This window comes from Leopardus geoffroyi, chromosome D4, assembly GCF_018350155.1.
Source record: "Leopardus geoffroyi isolate Oge1 chromosome D4, O.geoffroyi_Oge1_pat1.0, whole genome shotgun sequence".
NCBI classification, from domain to species: Eukaryota; Metazoa; Chordata; class Mammalia; order Carnivora; family Felidae; genus Leopardus; species Leopardus geoffroyi.
This window is the reverse complement of record NC_059342.1, coordinates 46,725,349-46,744,749: the sequence shown is the minus strand read 5'-3', so window position 1 is coordinate 46,744,749 and position 19,401 is coordinate 46,725,349. Positions and strand designations below refer to the sequence as shown.

Sequence of the window (19,401 nt, the reverse complement as noted above, 5' to 3'; positions counted from 1 at the left end):
TATCTATATGTCTGGTCTACATATCCCAGAATGTACATATCTTCTTTTCAGCCTGACATATTCTTAGATTCTAATGTTTAACAGATGCTGTATTTGACCAATTTGTTTGTGCCAAGTCATCTGTAGTGGACAATTATGCTTTTTCTGTTGATATCCAGAGACTCCCTAACATTAAATAATTATTCTTTCATTTTTTGCCCCATTTTTACAGTAAAAAAGGAAAATAGCAAAAGATAAAGAGGGCTACAAATTATAATAAGTGTACATTTGTGCATTTACTGACAACAGCTATCATTTGTTGAGTGTTACCTATGAACTATAAAATACAGACACATTTCTAAAATTTAATCTAGATACATGGAAAGATAGAAAATATTTGCAAATTATACACTTGATAAGGAGTGAATATTCAGAATATATAAAGATCTTCTATAACTCAACAACACCCAAAAAATACAACCCAATTAAAAATATGGCTAAAGACTACATATTAGTATGCCAGGGCTGACATGACAAAAACCACAGACTTGGGTTGCTTAAACAACTAAAATTTATTTCCTCATATTTTTGGAGGCTAGAAGTCAAACATCAAGGTGTCATCAAAGTTTATTTCTTCTGAGGCCTCTCTTTTTAGCCCATATATGGCCATCTCTCTCTATGGTCTTTCCTCTGTGTGTTCATATGCATGTCCCGATTTCCTCCTCTTACAAGAACTCCAGTCATGTTGAAATAGGGCCCACCCTAAAGATCTCATTATACCTTTATTATCTCTTGAAAGGCCTTATCTTCAACTATGGTTACGTTCTGAGGCACTGGGGTTAGAGCTTCAACATGTGAACAATTCAGCCCATAACAGATTTGAATACATTTTCTCCAGAGATATACAAACTGCCACATAAAACCATGCTCAACATCACTAATTAGTAAGGAAATACAAATCGAACCATAATGAAGTACCACTACATACCTATTAGGATAGTGATTATCAAAAAATAAGAAAACAACAAGTTTTGGTGAGGATGTGGAGAAATCAGAAACCTCAGGAACTGCTGGTGGTAATGTAAAATGGGGCAACCACTGTGGAAAACAGTTGAGCATTTCCTCAAAAAATTAAAAATGCAAATACATGTGATCCAACAATTTCACTTCTGGGTGTAAGCCCAAAAGAATTGAAATTAGGGACTTAAAGAGATATTTCTACTCATGTTCATAGCTGCATTATTCACAATAGCCAAAAGATGGAAGCAACCCAACTGTGTATTGATAGATGAATGAATAAACAAAATACAGTATACACATACAATGGAATAATATTCAGCCTTAGGAAGGAAAAGGCTACCACGTGGATGAACCTTGAGCACATTATGCTAAGTGAAATAAATCTCACAAAAGAACAAATGCTTGGGTCACCTGGATGGCTCAGTCTGTTAAGCATCTGACTTAGGCTCAGGTGATGCTCTCACAGTTTGTGGGTTCGAGCCCCGCATCAGGCTCTGTGTTGACAACTCAGAGCCTAGATCCTGACTCAGATTCTGTGTCTCCCTTTCTCTCTGCCCCTTTCCTGCTCACACTCTGTCTCTCTCAAAAATAAATAAATATAAAATTTTTTTAAAAGAACAAATGATTCTTTGTAAGATTCATGTGGTACCTAAAACAGTTAAATTCAGAGAGAGAGAAAATAGAATGGTAGTTGCTATGGGCTGGAGAAAGGAGGAAATGAAAAGTTATTGTCCAACGGGTACAGAGTTTCAGTTTTACATGATAAACGCTTTGGAGATAGATGGCAATGATGGTTGTACAACAATGTAAATGGACTTAATGCCACTTAAGTACCGTTAAAAATGGTTAAAATGGTAAATTTTATGTTTATTTCATAATTGAAAAACATAATTGAAAAAGGTAATCTATATAGCAATTCAAACAATAACACAGCTAATATATATTCCTATTTGAATTTTTCAGATGAGGTAACAGAGGCTCAGAAAGGTCAAGTTGCTAAGCAGAACCAGATTTCAAATCCATGTTGATCTCACATTAAAGACTTGCAGGTTCAAATAGACTACACTTACCCACACTGACCACACTTCCTCAATACAGTTCAAATATTTGCTGGAGAAAGTTCTGAAGATTACAAGACACTTTGACACATAAAGGAGTCTACTGAGCAAGTTTGATGTATTGATCATATGCGTTAGTTGAGCTCTTTCTCTAATGACTTCTTCTGGGCAGAAATGATGCAACCTCACCTGTACCAGAATAGTTTTATCATCTCATAGAACTATTAGTATACAGTTTTATATATCAATATTAAGGAGGAAAACGTACTCCATTACTGCTCATTCTCCTTTGGAAACCAGTGTTTGGTTTTCTACCTTCCCAGTTAGAGGAGTCATTATTGAACTGCTTAGGAACCCGAATTGTAAAAGATCCAATGCTTTTACCGACTTCGTAGAAGAAATTAGTGTTAATGTTTATATATCTTAAATGCCAAGCTTTGTGCTTTATTTTCATGCTAATAGGCCAGAATTCTCTAAGTCTCCAAGGTTAGACTCTCAAGACAAATTGTTTCTTCAGCCAACCTCTTCTTGACTTCACAGTTTATAAAATAATACACTATCTATCTGAGATACAAAGAAAATACAAATTAATGAAACACTGGACTAGAGCCTTATATCAGTGTGTTGAAGATTTATGCACATAAACTGCCAAACACAGGTTTTGACACAGACCTTATAGACTCCCAGTTGCCATAGTAACTGCACAGCGTTATTGAATGTAAAAGTGTAAACAGATGAGCAGAGCTCAGGTAAACCATCGGCGTTGCCGTTGTTGGCCTCTGAGTGACAGAAATAAGTAGTATGTGCTGTCACTTTCCGAAATAAAATAATCATGATCATAATTTAACACCCTTGACTTCTTGGTCTGTGAACATGTTCCCCTTAGAACCTTCTTCCAGGGCTGCTTAACTAATTACTCGTGAAGAGAAAGGTTCTAATGAATAATTAATGATTTTGTTATTGAAACAGGTTGGAGAACTATGCTGCAAACAGCAAGGAGTGTTAATAGGGCAGTCCTACCAAATGCTTGCATTCTGTCTTCTCATTCTCTTGATCACAAGAGAAAGGGTGTGGTGGGGACTAAAACAACTTTTAGAAGTGCAAGCCCTCCTCTGAGATGCTTGCAGGCTAGTTTCTAAATAAATAAATAAATAAATAAATAAATAAATAAATAGAAAGTTTTCAGTTGGAATAATTAAAGGAAAGAAATGTTGGTGGAGACAATGTTAAAGACGTATAATCATTGAAATATTTGAACATAAAACTAATGTTCCTACAGTTATTCTTTGTTTTTCACGATTACAATTATATATTTTTACTCAGAGTTCTAATTCCATATTTAGGACTGCCGTAAAATATTTGTAAGAGCCATTAGAAAATAAATAACTCGGGGCGCCTGGGTGGCGCAGTCGGTTAAGCGTCCGACTTCAGCCAGGTCACGATCTCGCGGTCCGGGAGTTCGAGCCCCGCGTCAGGCTCTGGGCTGATGGCTCAGAGCCTGGAGCCTGTTTCCGATTCTGTGTCTCCCTCTCTCTCTGCCCCTACCCCGTTCATGCTCTGTCTCTCTCTGTCCCAAAAATAAATAAACATTGAAAAAAAAATTAAAAAAAAAAAAAAAAAAAAAAAGAAAATAAATAACTCAAGCCCCTTTCTTAGAATGGGAAGAATAAAACCCAAAGTGGTAAAAATAACATACTCAAGGTCACAATATTAGTTAATTCCACCACTAAGATTTAGATTCCACAATCTAAGTATTTCTCCTACAGACACCAAAGGAGGACATGGAATACTTATTCTTAAGGCTACAAAGTTGTTAGAGAAAAGTATGTTTGATTTCCTGTTGGATCATGGGACTGGGAATAAGAAATTTCCTGTTTCATTTACCAAGGAATACATTAGAGGACAATCTTGCTAAAATAGTGGCATATAGTCTAGGAGAGTAGGTGATAATAATAGAAAGACAGACTAGAATGCATTCATCCGACAGCATTCAACAGCAAGCCCTCAAATCTTATGCGAAGACATCCTTCATGCTAATAAAACTGCTATCATTTATTGAATATGTAATATGAGCTCATCATTGTGTCAAATGCTTACATACATTAAAGTTTACTGATTAAGGGGTTAAATTTTACAACGTTGGGTTCACATCCTTGTCCCACTGCTCATGATCTTGGGCAAGTTGCTTAATCTCTAAACCTTAACTTCTTTGTAAACTGAAGATGATAATAATAGCACCTACCTCAGTGTATTTCAAGAAGTCATTATTACATAGTAAATGAAATACCCATGTAAAATATCCAGTTAAGGTATTAGCAATATACAAATTTAGTAATTTTGTATTATTATCCCATTTAGTATCTACAATGATAACAGAAGATGGATAGGATTATCCCCATGTCACAAATGAGAACACTGCGGTTTAAAGGAGGTAACTAATTTGGCCAAGTAGAAAAGCCAACGTATAAACTTTGAGATACACCTTGTTCCATAATCTGTTTTTAGCTGCCACACATACTGAATCAATCTGGAGTCTTGTTTGGCGATCTGGTTACATTTCTCATTCTTTCTCTGTAGTCTTGAAAAAGTCCTTCGGTCAATTCCTAGTATTTATTAAGTGTCCCGATGCTCTAATTCTTTTCTAATTATCAAAGGGTTCATGACCACAGTTCGTGACCTAAGAGAGGTGATAATTTATCTGAGAAGACAATATGAAGTAAAAACTCAGTAAAGGATTAAACCACATGGTCTCATTTCTAAGATTTAGGATTTGGTTACAGAAAGCCAAGATTTAGGTGTACAGGCATCATCAGAGAAGAATATATAGAATTAAGCTGAGTGTAGGAAAGGAGGCTATTTTGAGTATAAGACAAAGAGTGAGAAAAGACATCAGAGTGCTCATTGAAAGATAATTTGGACATAGATTCGGAAGTCCTAAATTAAGGAGCTGGAAATGGAAAGAAATGGGTAAGTCAATGACGCAACTGACAGGAAAATTATAGAACTTAGAAACAGATATAATAATGTGAAGACAAAAAAAAATGGCTTGAAATGTTCTAGCCTGGGACATGAGAAAATGTCTCCATGTAACAGAGACAAAAGCAGAGTAACTGAAAAAGAAATGGGAACATGTGGGGATGATTATTTTCAGTTTGGGACTGATTGTATTTGAGAAACTGCTGGAGTAAATGCTGGCTTGTCCTGAACACAGCTATAAAATAAAGAATAGCAGGAAGGTGACAGTCAAGACCTGGGAAAACATGTAAATACTACAAATGTTATGATAATTAAAAACATAGGATAGGGGTGTCTGGGTGGCTAAGTTGGTTAAGCGACTGATTCTTGATTTCGGCTTCGGTCATGATCTCATGGTTTGTGAGTTCAAGCCCCACGTCAGGCTCTGTGCTAACAGCTTTTCAAAACGATTAATATCATCTTGGGAGAGTACACTATGTTGGTAGCGATGTTAAAAGTAAGAGCAGTCAAAATCCAAGAAAAGCAAATTTCAGTCAGAAAGGAGGAAGATAAACAGAAAAGTACAATTTTACAGAAGCCAAGGAAATGCCACCAGGGTGTTAAGGATGATTAAAATAGAGCTTTATCAAGATGCTTCTAACCTCTTGTAATATCTGCACTCCCCATTCTTGAATCTGAAAACAGACTTAAAATAACTTTATACAGCTTGTGTTTAGGTTTCAAAATTCATTGATAGTGTTTCTGTACTATTGTCTGCAACATTGATTAATCCTAGGTCTCTGCTACGTGGACAATTTTATTTCTTTATTTGTAGAACAGGGAAAATAATACAGTCCTTTGAAAAAGTCACAGCAAGCAAGGTACCTGAAGATATCAGGTACTCAATAAATGGTAGTAGTGCTTATTTCTGCTTTTATTTGAACAAAAAAGAGCTGACTGGGCTGATTTTCCTACAAACAGGTACAAATCAGGTCTCCCTTGGCTTGAAAGATCTCCCATTCTTAAATTTAGGGTGGTTGAATGAGCAAATATGTCATCTACCCAAAACAACTCCCACTGCAACTTTAAGGGACACTGAAATGTCATTGAATAAATACAGAGTGCTACAATTACTATCTCATATTTACTTCTTATCGTCCAAATGCAGAATCAGTTGCAACACCCTTCTCTATGCGTATGCCTTCACATGTCCTCTTCATTATTTAAGATTAATCTTGAAGGCTTCTAAGTATATTTCCTAGCCAAGGTGGAAGTTTCAATTTTGTCCATGGGACCTTCTCATCCACCATAATACTACTTGCCCTCTGCTTTGGTATTGCTTAGTAAATTGAACGATTTTAGCCCTCATTTTTTTTTTAATTTTTTAATGTTTTATTTTATATTTGAGAGACAGAGAGAGAGAGCATGAGCAGGGGAGGGGCATGGAGAGGGAGACACAGAATCCGAAGCAGGCTCCAGGCTCGGAGCTGTCAGCAGAGCCCGACGTGGGGCTCGAACTCACGAGCAGTGAGATCGTGACCTGAGCTGAAGTCGGACGCCCAACCGACTGAGCCATCCAGGCGCCCCAGCCCTCATTTTATGCTTAAATTTACAACAGACTTATTATGTGTATATGTATATATAGGTGTATTTGTGTTTCACAGAACAACAGCACATACCCATCAGCTTTATTTTCCATAAAAATAGTAAATTTAAAAAAAGATGTTTAAATATTGAGAATGCCTTCTGTCAAGTATAAATTTCCCCAAAACTCCTTCGCCACGTAGTTACTGGGGTGCCTGCATAGCTCAGTTGGTTAAGTCTCCAACTGTTGATTTCAGCTCAGGTCATGATAGCACGGTCATGGGATCAAGCCCTGCATCAGGCTCTGAGCTGACAGTGCAAACCCTGCTTGGGATTCTCTCTTTCTCCCCCTCTCTCTGCCCCTCCCCCACTCATTAGTGTGCTGCTACTCTCTCTCTCTCTCTCTCTCTCTCTCTCTCTCAAGATAAATAAATAAACTTTTAAAAAAGTATAAATTTCCCCCAAACTCTTCTCTATCACATAGTTATTTCAACAAGGCAAAAAATGATTTTGCTGTATCACAAAACTTTTGAGAAGTACATTCATCCAGTCCTATAAAGATCACACAGTATATCAGAACTACTTGAGTCTAAATTTTGTTTGTTTATGCAATGTACCTATGTTAATGGTCAAACTGACTACTCAAGCTTTTCTCCTTTGAGTATGTGTTGAATTTCAAAACTGTTCCTTTTTGTGCCAATGATATCCTTCTGACTAGTTTTAATTATGAAACCAAGGATGCTTTTGCATATGACAAACTATTTAACTTAGCTAGTAATTACTAATTAGCCAATTAAAAGAATGAAATTTCAGAAGACCATTTAGCAATAAAGTCAAAACCACTACATAAATATTTTTTTTCATTTATTCAGGGATTATTTTTATTTCCCAAAGAATAAAATTCAAAATTTTGTGTATATTCTCTTTGAAGCCTAAGTTCACGATAAATAGATATAGCTTGAAAGCAATTAAGGCCAAGCAGAAGTATCAACACCTGAACACATATAGTAGGCCTCCACATTCACACCACACACCAGTTGCTCAAAAAAATCTTTGAGAAAAGTGGGGCGCCTGGGTGGCTCAGCCAGTTGAACATCCAGCTTCAGCTCAGGTCATGATCTCACAGTTCGTGAATTTGAGCCCCACATCAGGCTCTGTGCTGACAGCTCAGAGCCTGGAGCCTGCTTCAGATTCTGTGTCTCCCTCTCTCTCTGCTCCTCCCCAGCTCATGCTCTGTCTCTCTCTCTCTCTCTCTTTCAAAAATAAATAAAAACATTAAAAAATTTTTTTTAAATCTTTGAGAAAAGTAAAAGAAAGAATATTGCTTTTAATATACAGATTAAAGTGTTAAATAGTAAGTGATTTTAGGAATGAATCCTTTTGAAAGATTGGTTTAAATTTGTTTTGTTTCCTTCATAGAATGTGCTAGTACCAGAATGTTAAATAGAATTGGTTTTATAGCCAAACTCACTTGAGAGACTTCAGGAGAAGACAGAGGATTAGGAGGATCCTAAACTCCCCTTGTTCCATGGATACAACCAGATAACACTCGCATCAATGTAAATAATCCAGAGAATGTTACCCAAAGACTGGCAGGGCAGAATCTCCACGGCTACATGTAGACAGGAGGCCATGTTGAAGAGGACAGGAAAAGCAGAGATGTGGTCAAGAGATAGACCTGCAGGGCTGTTCATGTGAGGGAGGGACCCCAGGGGTGCAGAGAAAGAAGAGAAAAAGACTCTCACACCATGTACCCCAGGCATAGACAACTCCACACAGTAAAGATTAATCTCCATAGCATTTAGCTTTGAAAATCAGAGGAGCCTGATTTTGTGAGGTCTTATAATCAGTGGGGCTTAACACCTAGGACTTTAAAAATCAGTGGGCTGGGCTCTAGCAGAGCTGAGAAAATGAAGGAAAACTGAGTTCCCCCACTTAAAGAGACAGCACAACAAACAGCCCCCTGGAGATAAAGAATAGAAGCAGCAGTTTGAAAAACACAGAAGGGATATTTGTTTACCAATCTCAGAGCCCGTGCTGGAGGGGCAGGGATCTTTGGAAGAGTTCACCAGGAATAAAGGAGCTAGAAGGCACTATTTCCCTCCCCTGTCCCCCAGCCTAGCCACACGGATACATATGGGAACTAACATAGCACCAACATTCTATACCTAACTTGCTAATAGCATATCCTGCCCCTGCATTCTCCTGCAGATCTGCCCCATCCAACATACCCTTGGCCAGAGACCTCCAAAGCAGTGCCACAAGCCTGGCAGTGTGCAAGCAACCCCAGCAGAGGCCAGATCCTCTCCAAAGTGACTCCTGCCCTGGAGAGAGGGCGAAGATAACCAAAGATACACCAGTCTGACAGCAACCCCAGCAGTGGGGCTGGGGTCAGACATCTGATGTGACTGCAGACCCTGCCCATCAATAAAAGTTTCCCAGGGAATAACATGGGGAAAATTTCCCTGCAGTTTAGTGCTATTGCATCTCTGGCAAATACCTACCTGGTCTGACTCCACTCAAGACCAAGCCAGCCCCATACTGGCCCGCTAACAACACAGGGAATGAACCCGGCCCACAACACGCAAAGAGAGCACTGCAGATGACCAGACTAAAGGCAAAAGTAGCTCAGCCACAACAGTAGAGCACACACAACACACACAGGAGGCACTCCTGAAGCACCAGAATCTGGTGAACAGGAGACACCGCACTGCAAAGCACTACATGACCTCTTCTTCATAAGGCCACTACCTTCAAGAGCAAAAAGATATAGCTGACTTTCCTAACACATAGAAACAGACACAGAGAGTTAGATAAAACAAGGGGACAGAGGAGTAAGTCCCAAATGAAAGAACAGGACAAAAGAGACCTAAATGGAAAGGCAATGAGTAATATGCCTGATAGAGAATTTAAATACTCATAAAGATATTCACTGGACTTAAGAAAAGACTGGAGGACCTCAGTGAGACCCTTAACAGAGACAGAAAACATTAAAAAGACCCAATCAACCCAATCAGAGAGGAAGAATTCAATAAATAAAATTTAAAAATATGCAAGATGGAATAAATAGTAGACTAGTGGAAACAGAAGAACAGATCAGTGACCTGGGGACAAAGTAACGGAAGCAATGAAGCTGAACAAAAGGGAGGAAAAAAATAATATAACATGATAATAAACAGAGGGAAATCAATTATACCATCAAGCCTAATAACATTCGCATTATGGGGATCCCAGAGGAGAAGGCAGAGAAAAGCGGGCAGAAAATTTATTTGAAGAAACAATAGCTGAAAACTTCCTGAATTTAGAAAGGGAAATAGAAACCCAGGCCCAAGAGGCACAGAGAGCCCCCAAGAAAATCAACCCAAGGAGGTCCACACCAAGAATCATAGTAATTAAAATGGCAAAAAGTAACAATAAAGAGAGAATTTTAAAAGCAGCCAGAAAAAAGGAAATGGTTACATACAAGGGAAACCCCACAAGTCTATCAGCTGATTTCTCTCCAGAAACTCTGCAGGCCAGAAAAGAGTGGCATAATATAATCAAAGTGCTGAAACAAAATAATCTACAGGAATAGTCATCAAGGCTATTGTTCAGAATAAGAGAGATAAAATTTCCAAGACAAACAAAAGTTAAATAACATTAAAAGAATTCATGACACTAAACCAGCCCACAGAAATAATAAAGGGGATTCTTTGAGCGGGAAGGAAAGACCATAAGAAGGAGTAAGAAAAGCATGAAGTACAGAAATAGTACTATTAAGTGTATCTGTAAAAAATCAGTCAGGAGTGATTACTATTTCACAAAATAAAAGGATGTAAAGTATGACCCCATATACCTAAAACCTGGAGTAAATAATGGGTTCAAACTTAAGTGACCATCAACTTAATACCGACTGCTATATGCATAAGATATTATATATAAACCTAATGGTAACCACATATCAAAAACCAGTAGTAGATATTTAAAAAATAAAGAGAAAGGAACCCAAGTACATCACTAAAGAAAGCCAGAAAACCATGAGAGAAGAGAGAAGAAAGAAACAGAGAAAAACTACAAAAACAACCATAAAACAAGTAAAAAATGGCAGTAAGTCCATACCTATCAATAATTACTTTGAATATAAATGGACTAAATATCCCAATCAAAAGACACAGGGTGACCACATGGATAAAAAAGCAAGACCCATTCATGTGCTGCCTAGAAAAGATTCATTTCAGACCTAAAGACACATGCAGATTGAAAGTGAAGGAGTAGACAAGCATTTATCCTGCATATAGAAATGCAAAGAAAGCTGGGGTGGCAATACTTATGTCAGATGAAATAGATTTTAAAACAGAGACTATAACAAGAGACCAAGAATGACACCACACATGCATACAGGGAACAATCCAACAAAAAGATATAATAATTGTAAATATTTATGCACCCAGCATGAAAGCACCCAAATGTATAAAACAGCTAATAACAAGCATAAATGAAGTAATCAATAGTAACACAATAATAATAAGGGACTTTAACACCCTATTTATGTTAATGGGTAGATCATCCATACAGAAAATCAATAAGGACACAATAGTTTTGAATGACACACCAGAACAGATGGATTTAACAGATACATTCAGAACATTCTATCCAGAAACAGCAGAATACACATCCTTTTTAAGTGAACATGGAAAATTCTTCAAAATGGATCACATATTAGGGCACAAAACAAGTCTCAACAATTTTGAACAGATTAAAGTCATACCATACGTGTTTTCCTGACCACAACACTATGAAACTAGAAGCCAACCAAAAGAAAAGTATCTGGGAAGACCACAAATATATAGAAGTTAAATAACATGCTACTAAACAATGAATGGGTCAACCAAGAAATCAAAGAGGAAATTTAAAAATACCAGGAGATAAATGAAAATGAAAACACAATGGTCCAAAATCTTTGGGATGCAGCAAAAGCTGTTCTAAGAGAGAAGTTCATAGCAATACAGGCCTACCTCATGAAGCAAGAAAAATCTCAAATAAACAACCTAAACCTACACTTAAAGGAGACATAAAAAGAAGAACAAACAAAATCAATAAAGGGTTAGTATCCAAAATATATAAAGAACTTACACAACTCAACACCAAAAAACCAAATTATCCAATTTAAAAATTGGCAGAAGACATGAACAGACATTTCTCCAAAGAAGACATCCAGATGGTGAACAGACACATGAAAAGATGCTCAACATCACTCATCATCAAGGAAATGTAAATCAAAAACCACAACGAGATATCTCCTCACACCTGTCAGAATGGCTAAAGTCAAAAGCACAAGAAATAAGTGTTGATGAAGATGTGGAGAAAAAAAGGAACACTTATGCACTGTTGATGACAGTGCAAACTGGTGCAGCCACTGTGGAAAGCAGTATAGAGTTTCTTCATAAAATTAAACATAGGATTACTCTGTGATCCAGTAATTCCACTACTGAGTAGTTACCCAAAGACTGTGAAAACACGAATTCAGAAAGATAATATGCACCCCATGTTTACTGCAGCTTTATTCACAATAGCCAAATTAAGGAAGCAACCAAATGTCCATTGATAGATGAATGGATAAAGAATATATGATATATATGTGAAGGTTACTCAACCATTAAAAAGAGAGTATAATGCTAAGTGAAATAAGTCAGAGAAAGACAAATACCATATGATTTCATTCATATGTGGAATTTAAAAAACAAAACAAATGACCAAAGGTAAAAAGAGAGAGAGAGAGACAAACTAAGAAACAGACTCTTAACTATAGAGAACAAACTGATGGTTACCAGAGGGGAGCAGGGTGGGTGAAATAGGTGAAGGGCATTAATGAGTACACTTATCACAATTAGCAATAAGTAATAAACACAATTGTTGAATTACTATATTACACCTGAAACTAATATAACACTGTATGTTAACTATAGTGGAATAAAATTTTTAAAAAAGAAAGATAAATCACTTGAGTTATCAATACACATTCCCTGTCGAAAACAGAAGAGATAGAATATAAGTATTGTTATTTAAGGGACTATTTTATTTTAAGGCCAGTTAAAGATGAATCATGTAAAGTTCTGATCATCCCTAAGGTTGAATCTCAATGGTTTGCAGATTAAGCTTTTGCACATCTTTCAAAGCTCTGAAGAGAGTCCACTTAAGAAAGCCTCAAGACAATGGTCTCTTCTAGTTCTTTACAGACTAGAACATATAAATATCCAAGTATGCGTGTACTGGTTTTGTTTAAATTTCTTAAAATTTAAAAAAGTTCTGATACATATTTTATTTCAAATATCTCTTCAACCTCTTTCCTTTCCCATGCACACTCCAAGAAATTACAAAATCCTAGCTTTCTCTAGAAAGGGAAATATTTGTCACAAAAAAATGAAATAAATTTTTGGAAACAAAGAAATGTTTGTACATGGTTACATCGTTGACTAATCTTTTGCTTCTCTTCTCACCAGTCTTTTAAAGATATTCTATAGTAATATATGGAACTAGAATTTTTATCTGTGTAACAGGTATTTTTTAAAGAAACCAACAGCTGTTAAAATCTCCCAAGAATGCTTTAGAAAGTGTATATCATATTTTTTCAGGTCTCAAATAATTTAGTTGAATCGCTTTTTTAACCTCTTAATGGCAAAAGAACATTATCAAAGAATGTGCTGAGAATAAAGAGGAAGGATGAATGGGGGAAGGTATCACTAATGATACAATTGACTGCAAACGTATAGACTGTGATTACCATAATGGATAAATACCCACAACCAATAAAATGAGCTCTTCTACCTATAACTGTTGTATGCAGGCTTTAAAATTTTTTACCATCTTTGAAATCAGGTATTTGTCATGCAGTCTCTCTGCACAGCATTTGATCGGTATTCATCCAACATCCTCAGCCAGAGAACGCTGCCTAACAGCACAGCACTCTGAAATACTAGTGTGCGTTTAGAGAATTTTTTTAATGCTTATTTATGTTTGAGAGAGACAGAGAGTGTGAGTGGGGGAAGGGGAAAAGAGAGACAGAGACACAGAATCTGAAGCAGGCTCTAGGCCCCGAGCTGTCAGCACAGAGCCTGACGCGTGGCTCCATGAGATCATGACCTGGTCAGAAGTCAGATGCTTAACCGACTGAGCCACCCAGGTGCCCCTAGAGAATGTTTAACCTACCAGAATGGAAACCTTTGGGGGAACAACTTGCTCCATTATATTTTCCCACAAGTTTGTAGATTTCCACAACTTTCTATCGCATGGCAACAGAAACCACTCTGTGGTTCTTAATCAGCGTCTTTAAAAGCCTAAGCCTGGCTTATATATTTATAGATGCAGACATCCTAGAGATACCATAGGCACAACTGGATAAGCCTTGTCAAGGGACTCTGTAGCTTTTGCTATATATGCAGAACCACCAAGGATCTGCTAATGCTGTTATCAAATGCAGCCCTATCAGCACTAAACACTTGGCTTGGCATTTTGATAGTAACATTTTAAAGAAAGTGGGCAAAATGGGATTCTCCTTTATATTGTAAATGGATAACAAAGAAGCTTCTCTTATTGGTCTAGCAACTAAGAAAACTTGATGAAGTTTGTAACATAAGAAACCTAAGAGATGGTATTGATGATAAATTGTCACACTGGGAAATAAACACTCCAATAGCTGTTTCTGAATTTGTCATTCCAATTGAAAGGCTGTCCATTCCATGACTATTTCACAAGTGATATTGACAGCCTTTGCAATGTTAATACAGAAAGATTTCCAGCATTACGATCTACTTAAACTCCAGCTCATTGCAATAAGGAAATTACAAGAAAGCCTTATTCAAAACTTACAGGATAAAATAGCAAAAATCCCTTACACTGGAGAAGGAACACTATGTGGATATAGTGGCAGAAATGGGACTAAAGGAGGAAGCAAACTGTGGATATCGCATTTTGCACAGCAAACCAGTCTTCATTCACCAGCCTACTTTTCTGAATTCCTGCTTGGCCTTTCAACTGTGCCTGTCTACCTCATGGCTTTTCTTGCTTCTTGCTAAAATTAAGAATTGAGGGAAAGGTGTTCGATGATTTTTAAATCTTTCTCTCACTGATATGTTAAAAAAAAAAACAACAACAACAACAACAACAACTCACCACTCATTTGAGAGTTGGCAACTCTTCTGAGAGTTTTTGCAGCTACTGTAGTTCTTACCAGTTTGGTTAGTGAGTGCCCCTATAAGCACCGGAACAGACAGGGAAACAAGTCCAGAAGAACTAAGAGGCTCTGTCCAAAACACACTGTGAGCGCAAGGCACCGGCACATTTCCATTCACCTTCTCTGAAATCACAGCTCATATTCCTCCCACACCATTATCTTCTCCTCTCAAAGGGATCAAGTATACTTGGTGTGGTTTTTCTTGCAACCAAAATTTCTAAAGACACCAAAACCTGCAAAGCTATCCCTGATTACCTTAGGTAAAGTACCTCCTTCCTATACCCACTGTTCTCAGTCTCAGCTCTCTACTGCCTTCTTGCCACCTACCACAATCTATAATCATTTTCCTGATTGCTTGCTTATCTGTCATACACTGGGCCCCAATCTCTCTGGGGGTGGGGCTGCCAGTGTCTTTTTATTGCACTCACTGCATCTAGCTTTCAGCACAATGACTAGCACATAAGTAGAGTTATAATCAGTAGTTAGATGTAAATAGTTCTATTTCTTCATATTTTACACAGAAGAATCAAGCAGAGTTCTGTATGATGTCACTTAAAATCAAATCCTCCTAATGCAAGAATTAGTTGGTAGGAATAAAAATAGTACATTTGAGAACCATAAAGGGCTTTAGAAAACTACTTCATTGAACCATTAGGTATAATTGATGAAGTATTGAATGCCAGAGGTTACTCAGCTTACCCAAAGCTACACACTTAGCCACAGAGCTGGGACTAAAACCTAGTGAATGTTTATTAATTTTGTTTATTTGTTCACATGTGCCCTGCATTACTGAAGAAGAGGTCTAGGGAATTTGACCTATAATGTTGAAAAAAGGTAGAAGTTAGCACCCTGACACAAAGTTCAATAGCAATTCAATTTTTTGTAGCTAGAAACATTTGATCCAGTTTCCAAATAATACTAGTCTGTTCCATAACTTACAACACTGTATTTCAGGATAAAAAACATATTTTAACATGCTTTAACCCCTCACCCACAAAAGAATCCATCAGCTCTGAAATAAAATCATTTGGGATGGTAGGATATTATATCAAATAAATAATGCCACAGACAGGGACTTTATGTTCAACCTTCCAATTTCTTCTTTTCTTTTTTTTTTTTTTTAATGTTTATTTATTTATTTATTTTTATTTTTATTTTTTTTTTTTTTTTTTGAGACAGAGAGAGACAGAGCATGAACAGGGGAGGGGCAGAGAGAGAGAGGGAGACCCAGAATCTGAAACAGGCTCCCGGCTCTGAGCTGTCAGCACAGAGCCCGACGCAGGGCTTGAACTCATGGACCGTGAGATCATGACCTGAGCCGAAGTCGGACGCTTAACCGACCGAGCCACCCAGGCGCCCCTCAACCTTCCAATTTCTGCATCAACTCAAAGAAAATCTTTAGCCTCTCTGTGGCATACATAAAATGAAAGCAAGTTGTTTTCTCACTTATGTACTAAAGAGACCACTTGGGCACTTACAAATAACATTTTGTATCTTGGAATACAGGCTGTTTATAAATATATACCAAAGGTTATTAATACTATTTTAAGCCAATACTATCACATAACAAAAAGGGAAAAAATACTCAACTGAGATCATCTGTAATTCACACCACAGCAAGTAGTTATTACAGTCCATATGGAGTGAGGATCACCCACTGCTGAAAATTCCATGAGGGTGTGACAAGGTGACATACAGGAGGTTAAGTGCTGTATGCTGGGTGGCAGCTCATTTCATAGGGGTGGAGAACTTGCGATTTGAAAAGGATGTACAGAAGTCGCCACGCAGACAGGGGTGAACACTGCAGAATCAAACAAATGTTGCTGATTCAAAGTTGTTCTCCTACAATAACAACCAGCACCAAATGAGTTGCCGCGGTGGAGAGCAAGCTGTGCTCAGCGACTAATTGCTACACTTGTTAGAGTGTGCAAGAAGGTGTTTATTTGTTTTACATGTGTTTGGTGCCAAGACGTCCCGGGGATCTGGAGCTGAAGTGGAAACAGAATGACAGTGTTTAGAAAACTAAACACAAAAACAAAAGGGAAAGAGAATTTTTTTTTTTTTCCTGCAAGTGACTTGAGCATTAAATGTATGAAAACCTTGAGGCTCTTATCCTGGGTGATTAATTCTTCAGGCTCCTTCAGATCAACCCGCGGGAGCCCAAGACGGAATGGAGTGTATTAAGTCTGGGATGCTTTGATGTTGTTACTTTTATTTAGATGGTGAATTATTCAAAGCAGGGAGGATCAATCTAAGAGCTACCAATAGAAATAAAAGGGAATGAAGTCAGAAAAAGGAAGGAAGGAAAGCACAAAATGTGGGTGTTGAAAAAGTTCCACCTGAATGGCAAAATTTAGAATATGTACTATGGGGAATTTGCCACACTGTATCCTTCCAGCTTCAGAAATAATAACTGGAGGGGCGCCTGGCTGGCGCAGTCGGTTAAGCGTCCGACTTCAGCCAGGTCACGATCTCTCGGTCCGTGAGTTCGAGCCCCGCGTCGGGCTCTGGGCTGATAGCTCAGAGGCTAGAGCCTGTTTCCGATTCTGTGTCTCCCTCTCTCTCTGCCCCTCCCCCGTTCATGCTCTGTCTCTCTCTGTCCCAAAAATAAATAAACGTTGAAAAAAAAAATTAAAAAAAAAAAAAAGAAATAATAACTGGATTTTAACTGACATTTTGAACAGTTTAATGATGGAAATATTTCTACTGAACAACCTTGTTTTTCTTCTCTGATACTTCATAGGCCTCCAGAGTCTTCCTTTGGACAGAAATTTGCTACTCCAAATATAAGCCCAAAATACTTCCAGAGTATGATTAGCAAGTTAATTCTTTCCATCAATGAACACGGTACGTAAGTATTAAAAATAATTATTTTTACTTATTATTTTTCTTTTAATATGCAGAGATATCTATCTGAGCACTAATAAATTCCTCAAGAACAACTGTGATATGTTTACATCTTCCATGTGATTAGCATACCATGTAGATTGTTATTTTTTTTAATTTTTTTAATGTTTATTTATTTGTGGGAGAGAGAGACACAGGACAAGTGGGGGAGGGACAGACAGAGAGGGAGACACAGAATCCAAAGGAGGCTCCAGGCTCTGAGCTGTCAGCACAGAGCCTGACACGGGGCTCGAACCCAGGAACTGTGAGATCATGACCTGAGCTGAAGTCAGCTGCTCAACCGACTGTGGCACCCAGGTGCCCCGATTATTTGTTATTTAAAATTGGGAGGCCGCCTGCACCCAGAGCTCCAGAGTCTGACAGGATTGTGATCTCTCCATTTTTTCTTGCCGCTGTGATAATGCCTGTGAGTCACCGTGGATAAAAGTGGAGAGACAGGGGAGTCAGATGAAAACGGCACTGCTCCCAGGGCCCCCAGGATCACCGATATAGAGACATTCCCGGAGGAAACTGACAGGGATGGAGATGGGGACTACAGAGAAGACATGGCCAAAGCTGCAAGCTCAAGAGTCAGGACATCTCAGATTGAAGAGCAACTGGAAAGGAGGACTCATCATTACTTACTCCTGCAGCCAAAGAAATGAAAATAGATACCGAAGAAAAGAAGAGAAGAAGCCAAAAGTGGACGAAGAGATTCTAAAGATGCAGATCTGGTTTCTTCTTTTTCTGAGGAGCAGCTGAACGGTTATAAAAGATATCACCAGTCAGGTTTCCCTAAGGCAGCCATTAAAGGGCTGATCCAGTCTGTCATGTGGCACCTCCTGTGTCTCAGAATGTTGGGATTGCTGTGAATGGTGTTTCCAGGGTTTTCTCTGGGGGAGATGATAGAAGCAGTACTGGATGTGTGGGGCAAGTGGGGAGAAATGCCACCAACTACAACTCAAACATATGAGGGACACTGTTCAGAGGTTAAAGTCAAAGGGGCACATCCCCAACTCAAAGCACAAAGAAATCATCTTCTAGACCACAAAGCCTAGAAGGGCCTGGTACTGAAGGAAGAAGTACGGGCTCCAGACTTCTTCCTATTTCATGAGACTTTTGCGCTGCTGCTCAAATATCTCAGTCCTCCAAGGATTCGATGACGGCTTTAATGTCTTTCTCAGAACTCTGATATTCATCACATCTAAAAAGCACGTGCCCTGTTTCATACTTGCCTTGACTAAATACTGGGACCTCTTTGGGCATTTTATTTTATTTTTTTAATTGTTTTTAATGTGTATTTATTTTTGAGACAGAGAGAGACAGAGCATGAACAGGGGAGGGACAGAGAGAGAGGGAGACACAGAATCTGAAACAGGCTCCAGGCTCTGAGCTGTCAGCACAGAGCCTGACGCAGGGCTTGAACTCACGGACCGCGATATCATGACTTGAGCCGAGGTTGGATGCTTAACTGACTGAGCCACCCAGGTGCCCCCATTTGGGCATTTCAAAGTATTTAACTGTCTCTTGGCTATTTGGAAGAAGAAAGATACATGGACCTTAGGCATCTGTAGACAGGGAAGCTGCTTTCAGAGAGAAAACCTTTCCAAGAGAGCTTTGATGGGTTCATAATGAAGCATGAAGTTGCTATAACTTAGGTTATTTCTTCCTTCTGGTTTTAAGTAGATGGAACAACCAGAAACTTTTGAC

The 19,401-nt window shown here is 38.2% G+C and overlaps 1 pseudogene; it reads left to right on the top strand.

Annotated features, from left to right (window-relative positions):
* LOC123592713 overlaps positions 1–18,735 on the top strand; it is a 31,031-nt pseudogene extending 12,296 nt beyond the window's left edge.
* Positions 18,736–19,401: the final 666 nt, after the last annotated feature.